Source organism: Papio anubis, chromosome 20 (genome assembly GCF_008728515.1).
Source record: "Papio anubis isolate 15944 chromosome 20, Panubis1.0, whole genome shotgun sequence".
NCBI lineage: Eukaryota > Metazoa > Chordata > Mammalia > Primates > Cercopithecidae > Papio > Papio anubis.
The window spans coordinates 18,420,499-18,438,389 of NC_044995.1; the positions used below are offsets into that span (position 1 = coordinate 18,420,499).

Genomic DNA, 17,891 nt, shown 5'->3' on the forward strand with positions numbered 1-17,891 from the left:
CACTATGCCTGGCTAATTTTTGTAGAGATGGGGTTTCGCTATGTTCCCATCACTGGGCCTGGCCCTTAACCTTTTTCTTTTTTTTTTTTTTTTTTTTGAGACAGAGTCTCACTCTGTTACCCAGGCCACAGTGCAGTGGTGCAATCTCGGCTCACTCCATCCTCAGTCTCCTGAGTTCAAGCGATTCTCCTGCCTCAACCTCCCCAATAGCTGGGATTACAGATGTTTGCTACCACACCCAGCTAAGTTTTTTGTATTTTTAGTAGAGACAGCATTTCACCATGTTGGCCAGGCAGGTCTCAAACTCCTAACCTCAGATGATCACCCAACTCAGCCTCCCAAAGTGTTGGGATTATAGGCGTGAGCCACTGCACCTGCTCAACCTTTTTCTATGCAAAAACATACACATATGTATATAAAAGGGGGCATTCTGCGGGGGGGGGGGGATGGGGGGGGGATTATTGGTTTTTTGTTTATTTAAAGAGACAACGTCTCACTATGTTGCCCAGGCTGGCCTCAAATTCCTGGGTTCAGGTGATCTTCCCACCTCAGCTTCCTAAGTAGCTGGGAACACGGGTGTGTGCCACCACACCCAGCTAGGATTATATATATAAGTTAATAAATCCTTTTTGAGGGTTAATTTAGCAGTATCACAGGATGGTACTTTTTGACTATAGTCAAATGAGAAGACTGGCAAATCTTCTCCCCAGAGATGACAAAATTGACCACAACCAACCATTTCAGTACTCTGAAAACTGACCAAACATGTACGACAATTTGAGAGGCATTTATGCTCGAGAAACTGAACTTTAGGCAAGAATAGAGGAAATTCGTCCCATTTTGTCCTCTCCCCACCCGTTCCCAGCTCAGTGAATGAAGAAGCTCTTCCGGGGCAGAAACTTTGGGACGGTATGAAGGGTACCAACATATGTGCATCAGGAACTTTGGAAGGAGAGGAGAGAAGGGGCAGAAGAAATATTTGAAGAAATAATGGTTGGAAACTTCTTAAATCTGATGAAAAACATTACACATCTAAGAAGCTCAACAAACACCAAGTAGGAAAAATACAGAGATTCACACCTAGAAAAAGAGTTGAAAGTTAAATGCTGGCCGGGCGCGGTGGCTCACGCCTGTAATCTCAGCACTTTGGGAGGCCGAGGCGGGCGGATCACCTGAGGTCAGAAATTTGAGACCAGTCTGATCAACATGGAGAAACCCCATCTTTACTAAAATACAAAAAAATTAGCCGGGCATGGTGGCGCACCCCTGTAATCCCAGCTACTCGGGAGGCTGAGGCAGGAGAATCCCTTGAACCTGGGAGGCGGAGGTTGCGGTGAGCCGAGATCACACCATTACGCCATTGCACTCCAGCCTGGGCAACAGGAGTGAAACTCTGTCTCAAAAAAAAAATTAAATAAATAAATAAATAAAAATAAAAATAAAGTTAAATGCTAACGTAAACATCTTGAAAGCTTCAAGATGATGCATCACATATAGGGGAGCATCAATACAATTAACAGGCCTATAATCCCAGCACTTTGCGAGGCCGAGACGGGAAGATCCCTTGAGCCCAGGAGTTGGAAACCAGCCTGGGAAACATAATGAGACCCCATTTCTGTAAAAAAGAAAAAAAAATACAATTAACTGTTGACTTCTCATTTAAAAGAATGAAATAAAAAGTAATTTTTAAAGTGCTGAAAGAAAACAACCGTTAACCAGGAATTCTATATCCAGCAAAACCATCCTTGAAAAATGAAGGCAGCAGAAAGATGTTCCTTTATAAACAGAGATGGAGAGAATTTGTTGCTAGCATATCTGCCTGATACAAAATAATTTCAAAACTCCTCCGGTTAATCCCAGCCCTTTGGGAAGCCAAGGCAGGTGGATCACCTGTCAGGAGATCGAGACCAGCCTGGCCAACATGGCGAAACCCCGACTCTACTAAAAATACAAAAATCAATGGAGTGGTGGCAGGCACCTGTAATCTCAGCTACTCAGGAGGCTAAGGCAGGAGAATTGCTTGAACCCAGGAGGCAGAGTTTGCAGTGAGCTGAGATTGCGCCATTGCACTCTAGTCTAGGTGACAGAGCAAGACTCCGTCTCAAAAAAAGAAAAACAAAAAAGTCCTCAGGTTGAAAGAAATGACTCTAGACAATGACCTGAGTCAGTAGACAGAAATGAATAGCCCAAGATGGCAAACTGTGCTTTAAAATAGGATTCTATAAGTATATGCTTTCTTATTCCTTCTCTTAACTTCCTTAAAGATGTAAGACTGTATAAGGCAATAATTATAATACTACACTGCTGGGTTAAAACATATATGGATATAATATATCCGATAAACAGAGCACAAAAAAGGGAGAAGGAAATAGTACACTATTGGAGAAAAGTTTTATATTTTATTGGAATTTAGTATTAACCTGAATTGCACTGATAGATGCACATTATAATAACTAAAAAGATAGTTAAACAAGAGTAGAATCCAAATGTTATACTAAATTATATATATTTTTTATTTTTAACTTTTGGAACAGAGTCTCACTCTGTCACTTAGGCTGGAAGGCAGTGGTGCAGCCTTGGCCCACTACACTACAACCTCCGCCTCCCTGACTCAAGCGATTCTCCTGCCTCAGCCTCCCGAGTAGATGAGATTATGGGTGCAGGCCACCATGCCCGGCTAAATTTTTGTATTTTTAGTAGAGACAGGGTTTTGCCATGCTGGCCAGGCTGGTCTCGAACTCCTGACCTCAGGTGATATGCCCGCCTGGGCCTCCCAAAGTGCTGGGATTACAGGTGTGAGCCACCACATCTGGCCTGAAATTATATTTATTTACTACATAATAAGGCAGTAAGGAAGAACAGAGAAGCAAGAAATATAGTAGACATACAGAAAACAAATAGCAAAATGGCTAATGCAAAACCAACCATTAGCAGTAATAATTACATTTAAAGTGAATGGTTTAAACACTCCCATCAAAAGGCAGGGATTGTCAGCCTAGATACAAACAGCAACTATGTAATGCTTTCTACAATTTAGCAACATCTATCAATGGGGCAAAGAGTATGCATTGGTGAGATGTCCAGGGAACTACTGAAGCATGTAACACCAAGAATGGTCAGGAATGAGGTCTGGTGCAGCGGCTCACGCCTGTAATCCCAGCACTTTGGGAGGCCGAGGCCGGTGGATCATGAGGTCAGGAGATCGAGACCATCCTGGTTAACACAGTGAAACCCCGTCTCTACTACAAATACAAAAAATTAGCCAGGCGTGGTGGCATGTGCCTGTAGTCCCAGCTACTCAGGAGGCTAAGGCAGGAGAAGGCGTGAACCTGGGAGGCAGAGGTTGCAGTGAGCGGAGATTGCACCACTGCACCCCACCCCGGGCGACAGAGCGAGACTCTGTCTCAAAAAATAAAAATAAAAATAAAATTAAAAAAATACAGAATGGTCAGGAATGCTTTCCCCAGGAGACAAGAGCATCAGAGCTGAGAACTGAAGGATGACTGGCCTCAGCTTAACATTTGGCCTCCCAGAAATCCATGCAATAGAGAAGCCTGCACAAGGCCGGGAACGGTGGCTCATGCTGTAATCCCAGCACTCTGGGAGGCTGAGGTGGGAGAACTGCTGGAGCCCAGGAATGTTGTAGAGACCCTAATCTCTCTCTCTCTCTCTCTCTTGTTTTTTAAATAGGGATGGGGTATTGCTACGTTGCCCAGGCTGGTCTTGAACTCTTGGGCTCAAATGATCCTCCTACCCCAGCCTCCCAAAGTGCTAGGATTACAGTTGTGAGGCACCATGCCCAACCCTAGAGACCCCATCTCCACAGAAAAATAAAAGTAGCCGGGAATAGTGGCACATGCCTGTAGTCTTAGCTACTCAAACAAACAAACAAACAAACGGCAAAAAAAAGGCCTGCACAAGCACACACAGGCAGGTATGAGGATGGTCTCTGTAGTACTGTTTATAATCAGGAAAAGTTGGAAATGGCCAGGCTGGAATGCAGTGGTGCAATCTCGGCTCACTGCAGCCTTCGCGCCTCCGGGGTTCAAGTGATTCTCGTGCCTCAGCCTCCCGAGTAGCTGGGATTATAGGTATGCACCACCACACCTGGATAATTTTTGTTATTTTTAGTAGAGACGGGGTTTCACCATGTTGGTCAGGCTAGTCTTGAACTTCTGGCCTCAAGTGATCCACCTGCCTCGACCTCCCAAGATGCTGGTATCATAGGCATGAGCCACCACACCCTGCCACAAGTGTATCCTTATGATCGAAAACTATGCAGCCGGCGCAGTGGCTCACGCTTGTAATCCTAGCACTTTGGGAGGCAGAGGTGGGCAGATCATGAGGACAGGAGATTGAGACCATCATGGCTAACGCGGTGAAACCCCGTCTCTACTAAACATACAAAACAATTAGCCGGGCGTGGTGGCGGGCGCCTGTAGTCCCAGCTACTCGGGAGGCTGAGGCAGGAGAATGGCGTGAATCGGGGAGGCGGAGGTTGCAGTGAGCTGAGATTGTGCCACTGCACTCCAGCCTGGGCGATAGAGTGAGACTCCATCTCAAAAAAATAAAAAAAAATTAAAAAAAAAGAAAACGAAAACTATGCAGCCAGTGCAAAGAAAGAGGTCAATCTCTGTTTACGTATGAGGACAGGTGGTCTGAGCTATAGTAAATGGAAACGATGCATGGTACAAAACATCACTCTGTGTTCTTTTTTTTTTTTTGAGACAGAGTCTCGCTCTGTCGCCCAGGCTGGAGTGCAGTGGCCGGATCTCAGCTCACTGCAAGCTCCGCCTCCCGGGTTTATGCCATTCTCCTGCCTTAGCCTCCCGAGTAGCTGGGACTACAGGCGTCCGCCACCTCGCCCGGCTAGTTTTTTGTATTTTTTAGTAGAGACGGCGTTTCACCGGGTTAGCCAGGATGGTCTCGATCTCCTGACCTCGTGATCTGCCCGTCTCGGCCTCTCAAAGTGCTGGGATTACAGGCTTGAGCCACTGCGCCCGGCCCACTCTGTGTTCTTAAGGTAAAAAAAAAAAAAAAAAATATATATATATATATATATATATAGATAGATAGATAGATATACACACATGTATATATAGAGAAAAGAAGAAATAAACTGGAATTTTACACTTTTTTTGTTTTTTTTTTTCTTTTTTTTTTTTTTTGAGACGGAGTCTCGCTGTGTCACCCAGGCTGGAGTGCAGTGGCGCGATCTCGGCTCACTGCAAGCTCTGCCTCCCAGGTTCACGCCATTCTCCTGCCTCAGCCTCCAAGTAGCTGGGACTACAGGCACCTGCCACCACGCCTGGCTAGTTTTTTGTATTTTTAGTAGAGACGGGGTTTCACCATGTTAGCCAGGATGGTCTCGATCTCCTGACCTCGTGATCCACCCGCCTCGGCCTCCCAAAGTGCTGGGATTACAGGCTTGAGTCACCGCGCCTGGCCTTTTTTTTCTTTTTATGGAGAACGGGGTCTCGCTATATTGTCCAGGCAGGTCTCGAACTCCTGGGCTCAAGCTATCCTCCTGCCTCTGCCTCCCTGAGAGCTGGGATTACAGGTGTGAGCCACTGCATCTGGCAAAATAAACCAGAATTTTAAAAAAGTCATTGTATATCACACAAGGTAAGGGTTAAGTGGTATGTCTGAAAAAACTGGGTTGGTAAAGGTTTGGAGAAAATCTCTGGAGGAGTGTACACTAATGGATTATCTCTGGAAGTAGTAATGATGGGGGACATGTACAGAATAAAAGCCAAATTAAGCTGGGCAGAGTGGCACATGCTTGTAGTCCCAGCTACTTGGAAGCCTGAGGTGGGAGAATCGCTTGAACCCAGGAGTTTGAGACTGCAGTGAGGCAGGACTGTGCCACTGGATTCCAGCTTGGGTGACAGAGTCCCCATCACTCAAAAACAAACAAAAACAAAATAAAACAAACAAAAAAACCCCCTAAAAAGTCTAATTAAACTGTATAAATGGCACAGGGTAAAAAGGAAGTGGCCAGCTGGGCGGGGTGGCTCACGCCTGTAATCTTAGCACTTTGGGAGGCTGAGGCGAATGGATCACCCGAGGTCAGGAGTTCGAGATCAGCCTGGCCAACATGGTGAAACCCCATCTGTACTAAAAAATACAAAAAACAAACAAACAAAAAAATTAGCCAAGTGTGGTGGTGTGCACCTGTAATCCCAGTTACTTAGGACGCTGAGGCAGGAGAATCACCTGGGAGGCAGAGGTTGCGGTGAGCCAAGATCGCGCCACTGCACTTCAGCCTGGGCGACAGAGCAAGATTGTCTCAAAAAAAAAAAAAAAAATTAATTAATTAATAAGTGTCTGCCAACTGAGCTGGGATTTTGCTGCTTACAGCCCTAAAGCATTCCCATGACTGTCCCTGTCTTCAAACTCTGCTAGCCCAGCACGGCCTTGGCAAAATAATAATTTCCATAAATATGCTGTGCAACTGCACCCAGCCCTCTGAGGTGGGTGGGCGCCCCCTCGCCGACACCCCATGGGCCACGAGCCATGCCAGGTGCCAGGCACCATGCTCGGTCATTTCTCAGTGGCATCAGTGAATGCCTGTTCCACCAGGTGGAGTTTTTCTTTTTTTTTTTTGGGACGGAGTCTTGCTCTGTTGCCCAGGCTGGAGTGCAGTGGCACTACCTCGGCTCACTGCAACCTCTGCCTCCCAGGTTCATGCCATTCTCCTGTCTCAGCCTCCCGAGTAGCTGGGATTACAGGCTCCCGCCACCACGCGCAGCTAATTTTTGTATTTTTAGTAGAGATTGGGTTTCACCCTGTTAGCCAGGATGGTCTCGATCTCCCGACCTCGTGATCCGCCCGCCTCAGCCTCCCAAAGTGCTGGGATTACAGGTGTGAGCCACCGCGCCCGGCCTAGTGGAGTTCTTTTTTTTAAGAGACAGGGTCTTGTTCTGTCAACCAGGCTGGAGTGCAGCAGTGAAATCATAGTTCACTGCAGTGTTGAACTCCTGGGCTCAAGCGATCCTCCCACTTCAACCTCCTGAGTATCTGGGACTATATGCATGTTCAACCAGTTAATTTTTAAACTTTGTTTTTTAGAGATGGGGTCTTGCTACGTTGCCCCAGTTGGTCTAGAACTCCTGGACTCAAGCGATCCCCCTGCCTCAACTGGCCCAAATGCTGCGATTACAGGTGTGAGTTCTGACCCCACCTGCCAATGGACAGAGTGAACATTTTTTTTTTTTTTTTTTTTTGAGACAGAGTCTCGCTCTGTCACCCAGGCTGGCGTGCAGTAGCGCAATCTGGGCTCACTGCAACCTTCGCCTCCTGGGTTCAAGTGATTCTCCTGCCTCAGCCTCCTGAGTAGCTGGGATTACAGGCACCCACCACTATGCCCAGCTAATTTTTGTATTTTTAGTGGAGACAGGGTTTCTCCAGGCTGGTCTCGAACTTCTGACCTCCTGATCCGCTCGGCTTCCCAAAGTGCTGGGATTACAGGCATGAGCCACAGCCCCCGGCCTGAACATTCTTTCTGGAGTGCCAGTGTGCCCATGCGTTCTCCTGAAGCCTCAGTATCAACTTGAAAACTGGGGCAAGATAGTGTGGGCTTTGCTGTCCACCTGACCCAGGTTCCAATCCTGGCTCCAGTCAACACACTGGCCAACTTGGATGGGGTCTATTCCCTTCAGTGAGCCTCAGTTTCCTCCTCTGAGAAATGAGGCAATGACAGCACCTGCCTCATGAGATCCTATGTGCTAAGTGCTCAGCACTGAGTCCCGAGGAGGAACCAGGGAGCTGCAGGTCCCAGGGAGGTGGTGGTGGGGTCCCTGGGCTCTGGGCTCAGACAGCAGTGGTGGTAGCAGGGGAGGGGCAGGCATCCTGCTCTGTGCTCCCATCCTCACCTTCAACCAGAGAGGCTATGCATTTACCTGTTTGACAGCTTAGGGGAGCATTTATCATTTTGTTGGAGTCAAAGGATTTATGCTTTCAAAAAAGCTGAAAAACCAGAGGCTGGGTAGAGAAATCATACCAGCTGCATAAGTGTGTGCAATGCTTTTGGTCTGTTCAGCCTGGGGACTCTGAAGGGGACCGACGGGTGGTCCTGGGTGGGTGACAGGCTCTCAGAGAGCGAGCTGTGGTCCCTGCCTGCAGGAAGAGGAGCAGTGGCACAGTAGGTGGCCGTGACAGTGACGGTGCTGACCACTCCGAGCCTGTGGAAGCTGCCTGGTCTTGTTCTAAGCATCTTATATGCGTCACCTCACTTAGCCGCCGTGGCAACCCCGAGACAGGAACTACCACCACTCCCATGTTCCAGGTGGGGGAAACGGAGGCCCAGGAACTGAGGCCCAGGGAGATGAAATAACTTGCCCCAAATGATGTAGCTATAGGGGGATAAGAGCCGGGACGTAGACATAGGTAGTCTGGCTTGAGAGATGATACTTTTAACCACCATTCTGTACTCCCAGTGACAACAATTGTTAATGATAAATATTAATACATAATACATGAGAATAAAACACAGCAGCAGCTGATACACTTGAGTCCAGCTATGTCTCTGGCCCTGTAATAAGTGCTTTAAACTCATGGTCTCAGTCCACCCTCACAACCTTAGATGATGGATCCAATTTTTTTTTTTTTTTTTTTTTTTTTGAGAGACAGAGTCTAGCTCTGTCACCCAGGCTGGAGTGCAGTGGTACCCTCTCGGCTCACTGCAACCTCTGCCTCCCAGGTTCAAGTGATTCTCTCGCCTCAGCCTCTCGAGTATCTGGGACTACAGGTGCCCGCCACCACACCTGGCTAATTTCTTTTTTTTTAGTAGAGGTGGGGTTTCATCATGCTGGCCAGGCTGGTCTCAAACTCCTGACCTCAGGTGATCCGCCTGCCTCAGCCTCCCAAAGTGCTGGGGTTACAGGCATGAGCCACTGTGCCCGCCCGACAGATCCTATTATTACCCCCATTTTACAGATGAGGACATTGAGCCTCAGAGCACCTAAGGGGGCTGATGGAGATCACACAGCTGGGGTAAAAGGTGGAGCTGGGATGCAGACACAGGCAGTCAGAAGCAGAGCCCTGAAGTCACACTGCTCACCCGCACACCCTGCGGGCCCCTAGCCACTTGGCCTTCACTCCAGACCAGTCTTGCTTTGTCTCCCTGACATGTGTCGTGGGCTGAAGAGCCAATTTGCCCCCGCGTGTGGCTGGAATTGTGCTCCGGTGTAGGAGCCGTGAGCGGCCACATCACCCTGTGGCCTGCGGGGCAGAAACAACGGGCCTTCAGAAAGTGGACAGAGAGAGGGTCTAGGCGAGAGATTCAACAGAAATCCCAATCCAGCCACTGCTCGCTACCTCCACCAACCACTGCCACCTGTATCATCAGAGCGGCCTCCTCCTGGCTCCCCCTCCCTCCTGCATCCTTCCCCAGCCTCAAAACACAGCCAGAGAGATCCTGAGAACATGAGAATCAGATCGGGACTTTCTCAGGGTTCCACCTCACTCTGGTAAGACCCAGAGCCCTCCCTTCAGGGGCCCGCGTCTGCCCCCAGCTCCTCCACACTCCCTCTCCTTCACTCTGCTCTAGCCATGCAGAAGCTGTCCTCAAATACACCAGAAATGCTTCTACCTCGGGACCTTTGCACTGCTCCCTGCCCACAGATCTCTGCCTGGCTCCTGCACTCCCTTCGCTTCTACCTCGGGACCTTTGCACTGCTCCCTGCCCACAGATCTCTGCCTGGCTCCCTGGCTTCCTCTTCCCAAGCTGACTGTGACTGTGACTCCCTGAGGAGGTCTCGGTCTCGGGTGACCTAACACAGGCAGGGTGGGCCCCGGTGGATCTTCAGGCCCTCAGATTACCTTTCAGGGCTGTGCCCCCAGAAGGGCATCCCAGGGACTCCTGGCACAGCCTGGGGAAGCAAGGCCACGTGCTTCCTGCCTGCCTGGGAACGCCCGGCTGGCTGCGGCTGCGTCAGCTCCACGTGGAGCCGAGAGCCTCTGACTGCTCCTAACAGCTCTGACAAATTGCTCTGGAAGCCCAGAAAGCTCAGGAGTGTGCGCTGCCTCAGGAGAGGGCGAGGGCCAGGTGGCTGCCTGCCCAGGGTCACTCAGCCCACCGCGGTGCCCACGGCAGGCGCTGGCGCCTGGCAGCATGCCTGGCATCTGGGCTCCCATGACGAATGTCTGGAGGGAGCATCTGTGAGGCCATCGATGGGCACAAGCTGCTACAGGCTGCAGCGGCTTCCACGGCGAGGGCCGTAGCCCGGGGAAGGGAATGGGTGGGGGCTCCCTGCTTGGGCGTGTCAGGACCCATCCCTCTCCTGGCAGTCTTTGAATGTTGCTCATCATCCTCCCACTGCCCAAGACAGTCTGTCCTCTCCAGAGTAGCCCACAGTGATCCTTTCTAGTTTTTATTTTTACATTTTATTATTATCATTTTTTGAGATAGGGTCTTGCTTTGTCACCCAGGCTGAGTGCCGTGATGTGATCTCGGCTCACTGTAGCCTCCACTTCCCGGGCTCAAGCAATCCTCCAACCTCAGCCTCCCAAACACGCGTGTGCCACCACACCCAGCTAATTTTTTGTAGACATGGGGTTTTGCCATGTTGCCCAGGCTGGTCTTGAACTCCTGGGCTCAAGTGATCTGCCTGCCTCAGCCTCCCAAAGTGCCGGGATTACAGGTGTAAGCCACCGTGCCCAGCCCGCAGTAATCTTTTTAAAAACATTAAGTCAGGGGCCGGGCGCGGTGGCTCACGCCTGTAATCCCAGCACTTTGGGAGGCCGAGGCGGGCGGATCACAAGGTCAGGAGATCGAGACCATGGTGAAACCCCGTCTCTACTAAAAATACAAAAAATAAGCCGGGCGCAGTGGCGGGCGCCTGTAGTTCCAGCTACTCGGGAGGCTGAGGCAGGAGAATGGCGTGAACCCAGGAGGCGGAGCTTGCAGTGAGCCAGGATCGCGCCACTGCACTCCAGCTTGGGCGACAGAGCGAGACTCCGTCTCAAAAAAAAAAAAAAAAAAACATTAAGTCAGATGATGTGCTCAAATGCCTCCCATGGCTCCCATGTCCCTTGGAACCAAATCCCAGCATCTGACTGTGGTCAATATGCCCACCAGAACCAGGCTCCTACCACTCTCCCCCGTCACACCTGCTTCAGCCCCTCTGGCCGCCTGACCATTTCTGGAGCACTGCAAATAAATTCACCCTCAGGGTCTGGACATCTGTTTCCACTGCCTGCATCTCACCCTGGCTTCCTACAATGCATCACCTCCTCCGAGAAGCCTTCCCGGAGACCCGCTCTGTTTGCCTTTCCTCCCCAGCACTTATCACCTGCCGGCACGCTCCATGGTGGTTCGGCTGTCTGTCTGTCTTGTCCTGTCTCCAGGAGAATGACAGCTCCATAAGGGAGGCATGCTGCTGCACCGCTGTGTCTGGAATGACACCTGGCACAGAGTGGGCGCTGCAAAGGTCAGTGACTGGAAGAATCAGTCCCCCCTGACTGCCCCACCCTGCCTCCTCTTCTCACAAACGCCTCAGGCGCTCCCAGGCCACAGCAGTCTCCAGACACGTGGCAGTCACCCTGGACTCTCACATGGCTTGCTGGCTGTGCCCCGGGCCTGCATCTCCCTCCTGGCTTATTTCCTGGCAATGCCACCTGTCGCCACATCCACAATTGCTCTGTCCTCCAGCTCAGGCCCACGTCCTCCCATGCAGATCCAAGCCTCAGCCCCCTCAGACTTTGCCTCCTGTCTCACCGCCAGCACCATATTTTGGAAGACAAATCCACCCGCATTACCCTCGCTGCTCTTAAGATGAGATCCAAACTCCATAAAGGAGCTGGTAGGGCCCTGAATGTTCTGGCCACTGCTGACTTCCCCAACCTCCCACTGACTGCCCTATCTATGTCTCTATCCATCTATCTATCCATCCATCTATCTGTCTGTCTATCCATCTGTCTGTCTGTCTATCTATCTATCTATCTATCTATCTATCTATCTATCTATCTATCTATCTATAGGGTCTTGCTCTGTCACCTAGGATGGAGTGATTGATTGATCAACAGGGTGTCAATTAGTTACCCAGGACGGAGTGCAGTGGTGCAATCACAGCCCACTGCAGTCTCGAACTACCAGGCTCAAGTGATCCTCTCACCTCAGCCTCTTGAGTAGCTGGGACTGCAGGAGCCTACTGCCATACCCAGCTAATTAAAAAAAAATTTTGGCCAAGCATGATGGCTCATGCCTGTAATCTCAGCACTTTGGGAAGCCAAGGTGGGTGGGTCACCTGAGGGCAGGAGTTCGAGACTAGCCTGGCCAACATGGTGAAACCCTGTCTCTACTATAAATACAAAAATTAGTTGGGTGTGGTGGCCTGTAATCCCAGCTACTCGGGAGGATGAGGCAGGAGAATCGCTTGAACCTGGGAGGTGGAGGTTGCAGTGAGCTGAGATTGCGCCACTGCACTCCAGCCTGGGCAACAAGAGCGAAACTCCATCCCAAAAAGAAAAAAAAAAAAAAAAAAGCAGTTTGGTTGGGGGATAGAAGTGGGTCTATGCTGCCCAGGCTGGTCTCAAACTCCTGGCCTCAAGTGACGCTCCTGCCTTGGCCTCCCAAAGTGCTGGGATTACAGGCATGAGCCACTGTGCCCAGCCACAATTTCTATACTTGAGCCAAGGGGCCTGTGTTCAGTGGCCTGACGATGCCACCCTCCTCCCCACCTCAGGGGCTCTGCACATGCGACTCCAGTTTATAGACATACTTCCTCCATGCCTCATCTTTCCCTTCTGGTTGTTTTTTTAATGGTAAATAGTTATATATACACTCATCTGAATGAGGAATTCAGCATACTTTAAAAAAAACCTAGTGTGTATATATATATAGTTGTATATATACATATTGAGGTTCACAACATATATTGAGGCCCAGAATGTGTGTGTGTCTATATATATATGTTGCGTATATACACACAATTTAAAAAACAGAGCAAACATCCGTGTAACTGCATCCCAGATGAATGCCTCTCCGCCCCACTGAACCCCCCTCCTCTTCATCCGCTCCCTCCTCCCTGTCCCCCTCATCCTTGGCAGACGTGACCCTCCTGACCCTTGTTCGGGGACATTATCCCTGGCCCTAGGCTAGATTTGACACCTCCTCCAGCCCTGCATCCCATCCACCCTCAGACCCCACCGGTGTCTGAAGGCTGTCCCCTGGCACAATTCATTCCTGGTTTTTGGCATTATTTGCTAGCTGTTTCCCATGGGCCTCCGTCCGTGCCAGGATGGCCGGGGTCTGGTCTGACCATTCCAGCTCCCTGCAGAGGCCCCGGTGCGCAGCAGGCACTCACTGCGTGAATAAATGCCAAGTTCTATGCCACGGCGTGCTGTGGAGATCTGTGGAGATCGACACAGGGCAGTCACTGAGCACTTGTGCGGGGCCTGTTCAAACACAGGTGCCTGCCTTCCAGGCAGAGGCTGGGGAGCAGGCTGTCACTCCAGCCCAGGGGCACGTGCTGACGACAGCACACGCGGGGGCTGCTGGGCCGCCCACTGCACAGCACAGTGTGGCCGCCATGGGAAGCGGAGGCACATGTGGCCACTTGAACCCAGGTCTGACTCTGAGCAGGTGGCTCTGTGGCCATCCAGGGAACTTGCGCCCATTGAAATGGAAAATGGAAGACTGTGGGAGGCCAATGGAGGGAGGTAGGGTGACACGGACGGTGGGAGCCACCACTTTGTCTGGACTGCTTTTCCCTCCTGACTCCCCTGGCTAGCTCAGACTCTTTCTCCTGGTAAGCCTCTCCCGCAACGGAGCGGCCCCTCCCACGACTGGGTTAGGGGAGGCCCCCTTTGGGCTCCCACGTTCCCTGTACCCCTCCATCATGGCCACAATCTGTCTGCCTGGCCGCCCTCCATCCCACCCTGGCCCCTCTACCTGTGCCCCCTCATCTTACCCTGACTCCTCTTCCTGGCTCCCTTGTATCCCAGCCCTGACCCCTCAGCCTGGGCCCCCCACCCTGACCCTGACCCCTCTGCCTGGGCCTCTGCTATCTTGACCTGACCCCTCTGGGCTGTCTCTGGGAATGCATCTGTCAGGCAGGACTGGGGCTCCCTCAGTCACTGCTGTGCCCCCAACACTGCCTGTAACAGGGCTTGGACCAGGGGAGATATTCTGATTTTGTGAATCTGAGGCAAGGCCTCATTTTTGTGTGTTTTTCAAATACCCCCTCATACCCCATGATTCCGACAGGCAGTCTTCAAGTCCAAGCACTGTTCTAAGGGTACATTCAATCTTCACCACATCCCTATGAGGTCGGGATGTGGTTTATCCCTAGTTTTACAGATGAGGAAACTGAGGCCCAGAGAAGTTCAGTCACTTGCCCGGGGGGTACACAGCCAAGAAGTGGCTGAGGGAGGGATTGAACGCAGGTGGGCTGACACTGAAGGTCACACTCTTATCCACATGGATATGTTTCTTTTTTTTTTTCTGAGACTGAGTCTTGCTCTGTTGCTGAGGCTGAAGTGCAGCGGCACGATCTCAGCTCACTGCAACCTCTGCCTCCCAGGCTCATGCGATTCTCCCGCCTCAGCCTCCAGAATAGCTGGGACCACAGGCATGCGCCACCACGCCTGGCTAATTTTTGTATTTTCAGTAGATATGGGGTTTTACCATGGTCGTCAGGCTAGTCTGGAACCCCTGGCCTCAAGTGATCCACCTGCCTTGGCCTCCCAGAGTGCTGGGATTACAGGCGTGAGCCATGGAGCCTAGCCTGGATATAGTTCTTTAAATCAACTCATTTTATTTTCTCCTTGACTTGTCCAAGGTGGTTTCTGTAAAATCAGGGGGTGAGTTGCAAACAGTTTTTTCTAATACTCATTAAAGCAAGCATATATCCATTTAAAATAAAATATTTTCCTCCCCGCACCACCCAAATCACCTCAAGCACCCCATTTTGGGAAATGCTGCGCCACTCTCAAGCCTGGTTGCCTAGGAGAAAACTTCAGGAAGCAGCTTTAATGAGTAGATAAGAATGATTTGCAATTAGCATCAATTGTCTGTATGCAAATTAAAGCTCCCAACCGCAGGGCCCTCTTTTGCAGCGGGCTCCTCTCCCATTTCATTCCCTTCATTTCTGGGTTCAGCAGATCCTTTCCTTAGACACAGGATGATTTCATACCCACCCTCCCATCTCAGCCACAGTCTACTCCAGGCCTGGCTGTCTTTATGTCTCGGATTTCAAATCCTCCCAGTTGTTTGGGTTCACTAAGGTGGTAGTTCCGTGCCTGGAACGGGGGCTACCACAACGGAGACCTGAGACCCCTAGTGTAGAGTGTAGACTTTCTTGGCCCCATGTCCCTCTTCGTGGGACAGGTTCCCCCCTCCCCACAGTGTTTTATTTATTTATTTATTTAATTTTTGAGACAGAGTTTCCTCTGTCACCCAGGCTGGAGTGAATGCATTGGTTGTTTTTGTTTTTTGTTTTTTTTAGATGGAGTCTCATTCTATTCCCCAGGCTGGAGTGCAGTGGCGCAGTCTCGGCTCACGGCACCCTCCACCTCCCAGGTTGAAGTGATTCTCCTGCCTCAGCCTCCCGAGTAGCTGGGATAACAGGCGCCCACCACCATGCCTGGCTAATTTTTGTATTTTTAGTAGAGACGGGGTTTCACCATGTTGGCCAGGCTGGTCTTGAACTCCTGACCTCAGGTGATCCTCCCACCTTGGCCTCCCAAAGTGCTGGGTTTATAGGCGTGAGCCACCGCACTCGACCCCGGTGGGCACAGTTATTCATTCGTTTCAGTGACAATCTGATTCTCATCTGTTTCCCTCATTGGACGGTGGGGAGGCCTGGGGGCCTCATCCAAATGGGCTTGTGATTTCTCTCAGTTCCCAGCACAGTGTCTGGGACAGAGCAAATCCCTAAGAATACTTATGAATGGAATAAATGAATGAATGAATGAGCCATTCAAAAGAGCCCATGTGTTCAAAAGATTAAGAGGTACTCGTCACCAGGTGTGGTGGCTCATGCCTGTAATCCCAGCACTTTTGAGAGGTCTAGGTAGGAGGATCCCTTGAGCCCAGGAGTTTGAGACCAGCCTGGGCAACATAGTGAGACCATTTCTCTACTAACGAACTTAAAAAATTAGCTGGGCCTGGGGGTGCGCACCTGTAGTCTCAGCTACTTGGGGGTGCTGAGGTGGGAGAAACACTTGAGCCCAGGAGTTCGAGGCTGCAGTGAGCTATGATTGTACCAGTGCACCCCAGCCTGGGTGACAGAGCGGGACCTGTTTCTAAAAAACAAACAGCCACTTGTCTAGGGAGATGATCTAAAACACTCAGTCTCTCTCTCTATCTCCTCTTTCCTCCTTCAGCCCTTCTTCTGGCTCTTTGACGCAAGGAGATCCTTGGATCACGGTGTGCCCGGGGAAGTGCTGACATTACAGTCACTCAAACACAGCAGTTTTCAAATCTGTCAGAGAACACTGTAAGCCATGACATCATTTGAGTGGGGATTGATTGGCATTAAACATTTTTAGATACAGTAGACTGGATCAAAGTGTATCACACACAGATTAAGAATTATTTTGGAAACCACTGCTTCACTTTTTTTTTTTTTTTTTTTGAGACAGAGTCTCGCTCTGTCGCCAGACTGGAATGCAGTGGTGTGATCTTTGCTCACTGCAACCTCTGCCTCCCGGATTCAAGCGATTCTCCTGCCTCAGCCTCCCAAGTAGCTGGGACTACAGGTGTGCACCACCACGCCCAGCTAATTTTCGTGTTTTTAGTAGAGATGGGGTTTCATCATGTTGGCCAGGATGGTCTCAATCTCTTGACCTTGTGATCTGCCTGCCTCGGTCTCCCAAAGTGCTGGGATTACAGGTGTAAGCCACCGCGCAAAGCCATTTTTTTTTTTTAAACATAAATATTTCTGTGTAGATGGACACAATTCTACTGCAGACTGTGGTCAGAAGTCTGAGTTGGCTGCCTGCATATAGGTGTCCTGTGTGGAGAGAGGCTGGGGTTTGAGGACTGGCAAAGGGTTTAGGGAGCCACTGGAGAGGAAGATCCCTGTACCAACCAGGTTCTGAGCCCTGATAGGAATCGGGGATTCAGGTTAGCCCACCTCAAGCATGGTCAGGAAGGGATGTGGAGCTGTGGACTCAGGGGCTGGCACTGGACACTACAGCATAGCTGGGGTCACAGCACCCTAAGGGGGTCCAAGGATGAGGCTGAGCTCTGTTTGTGTGAAATACTTTTCCCATCTCTGTGCCCTTTTCTGGAAGGTGGCTCATCGCCTCCATCAGAACGTCAGTGTGTGTGGTCGGGACTCCAGGCTGCTGGCTGGCCAATGCCTGCTTTTTTTTTTTTTTTTTTTTTTTGAGATAGAGTCTCACTCTGTCGCCAGGCTGGAGTGCTGTGGCGCGATCTCGGCTCACTGCAACTTCTGCCTCCTGGGTTCAAGCAATTCTCCTGCCTCAGCCTCCCGAGTAGCTGGAACTACAGGTGCCCACCACCACGCCTGGCTAATTTTTTTGTATTTCGGTAGAGACGGGGTTTCACCATGTTGGCCAGGATAGTCTTGATCTCCTGATCTCGTGAACTGCCCGCCTCGGACTCCCAAAGTGCTGGGATTACAGGCGTGAGCCACCGCGCCAGGCCAATGCCTGCTCTTTCTCTCTTACTCCTGTCTGCCTCTCTACCAGCAGCTCTCAAAGTGTGGTCTCTGGGACCAGCAGCATCAGCATCTACTGAGAACTTAATGCATATTCTCAGCCAGGCACAGTGGCTTACACCTGTGATCCCAGCACTTTGGGAGGCTGAGGTGGGCGAATCGCTTGAGGTCAGGAGTTGAGACCAGCCTGGCCAACATGGTGAAACCCTGTCTCTACTGAAAATACAAAAATTAATTGGGCATGGTGGTGGGCACCTGTAA

The 17,891-nt window shown here is 50.5% G+C and overlaps 1 protein-coding gene across 5 annotated transcripts in view; it reads right to left on the reverse strand.

Moving 5' to 3' along the window:
* SIPA1L3 (signal induced proliferation associated 1 like 3) overlaps nt 1-17,891 on the reverse strand; it is a 308,537-nt gene that overhangs the window by 27,167 nt on the left and 263,479 nt on the right. The gene's annotated exons all lie outside the window — the stretch shown is intronic.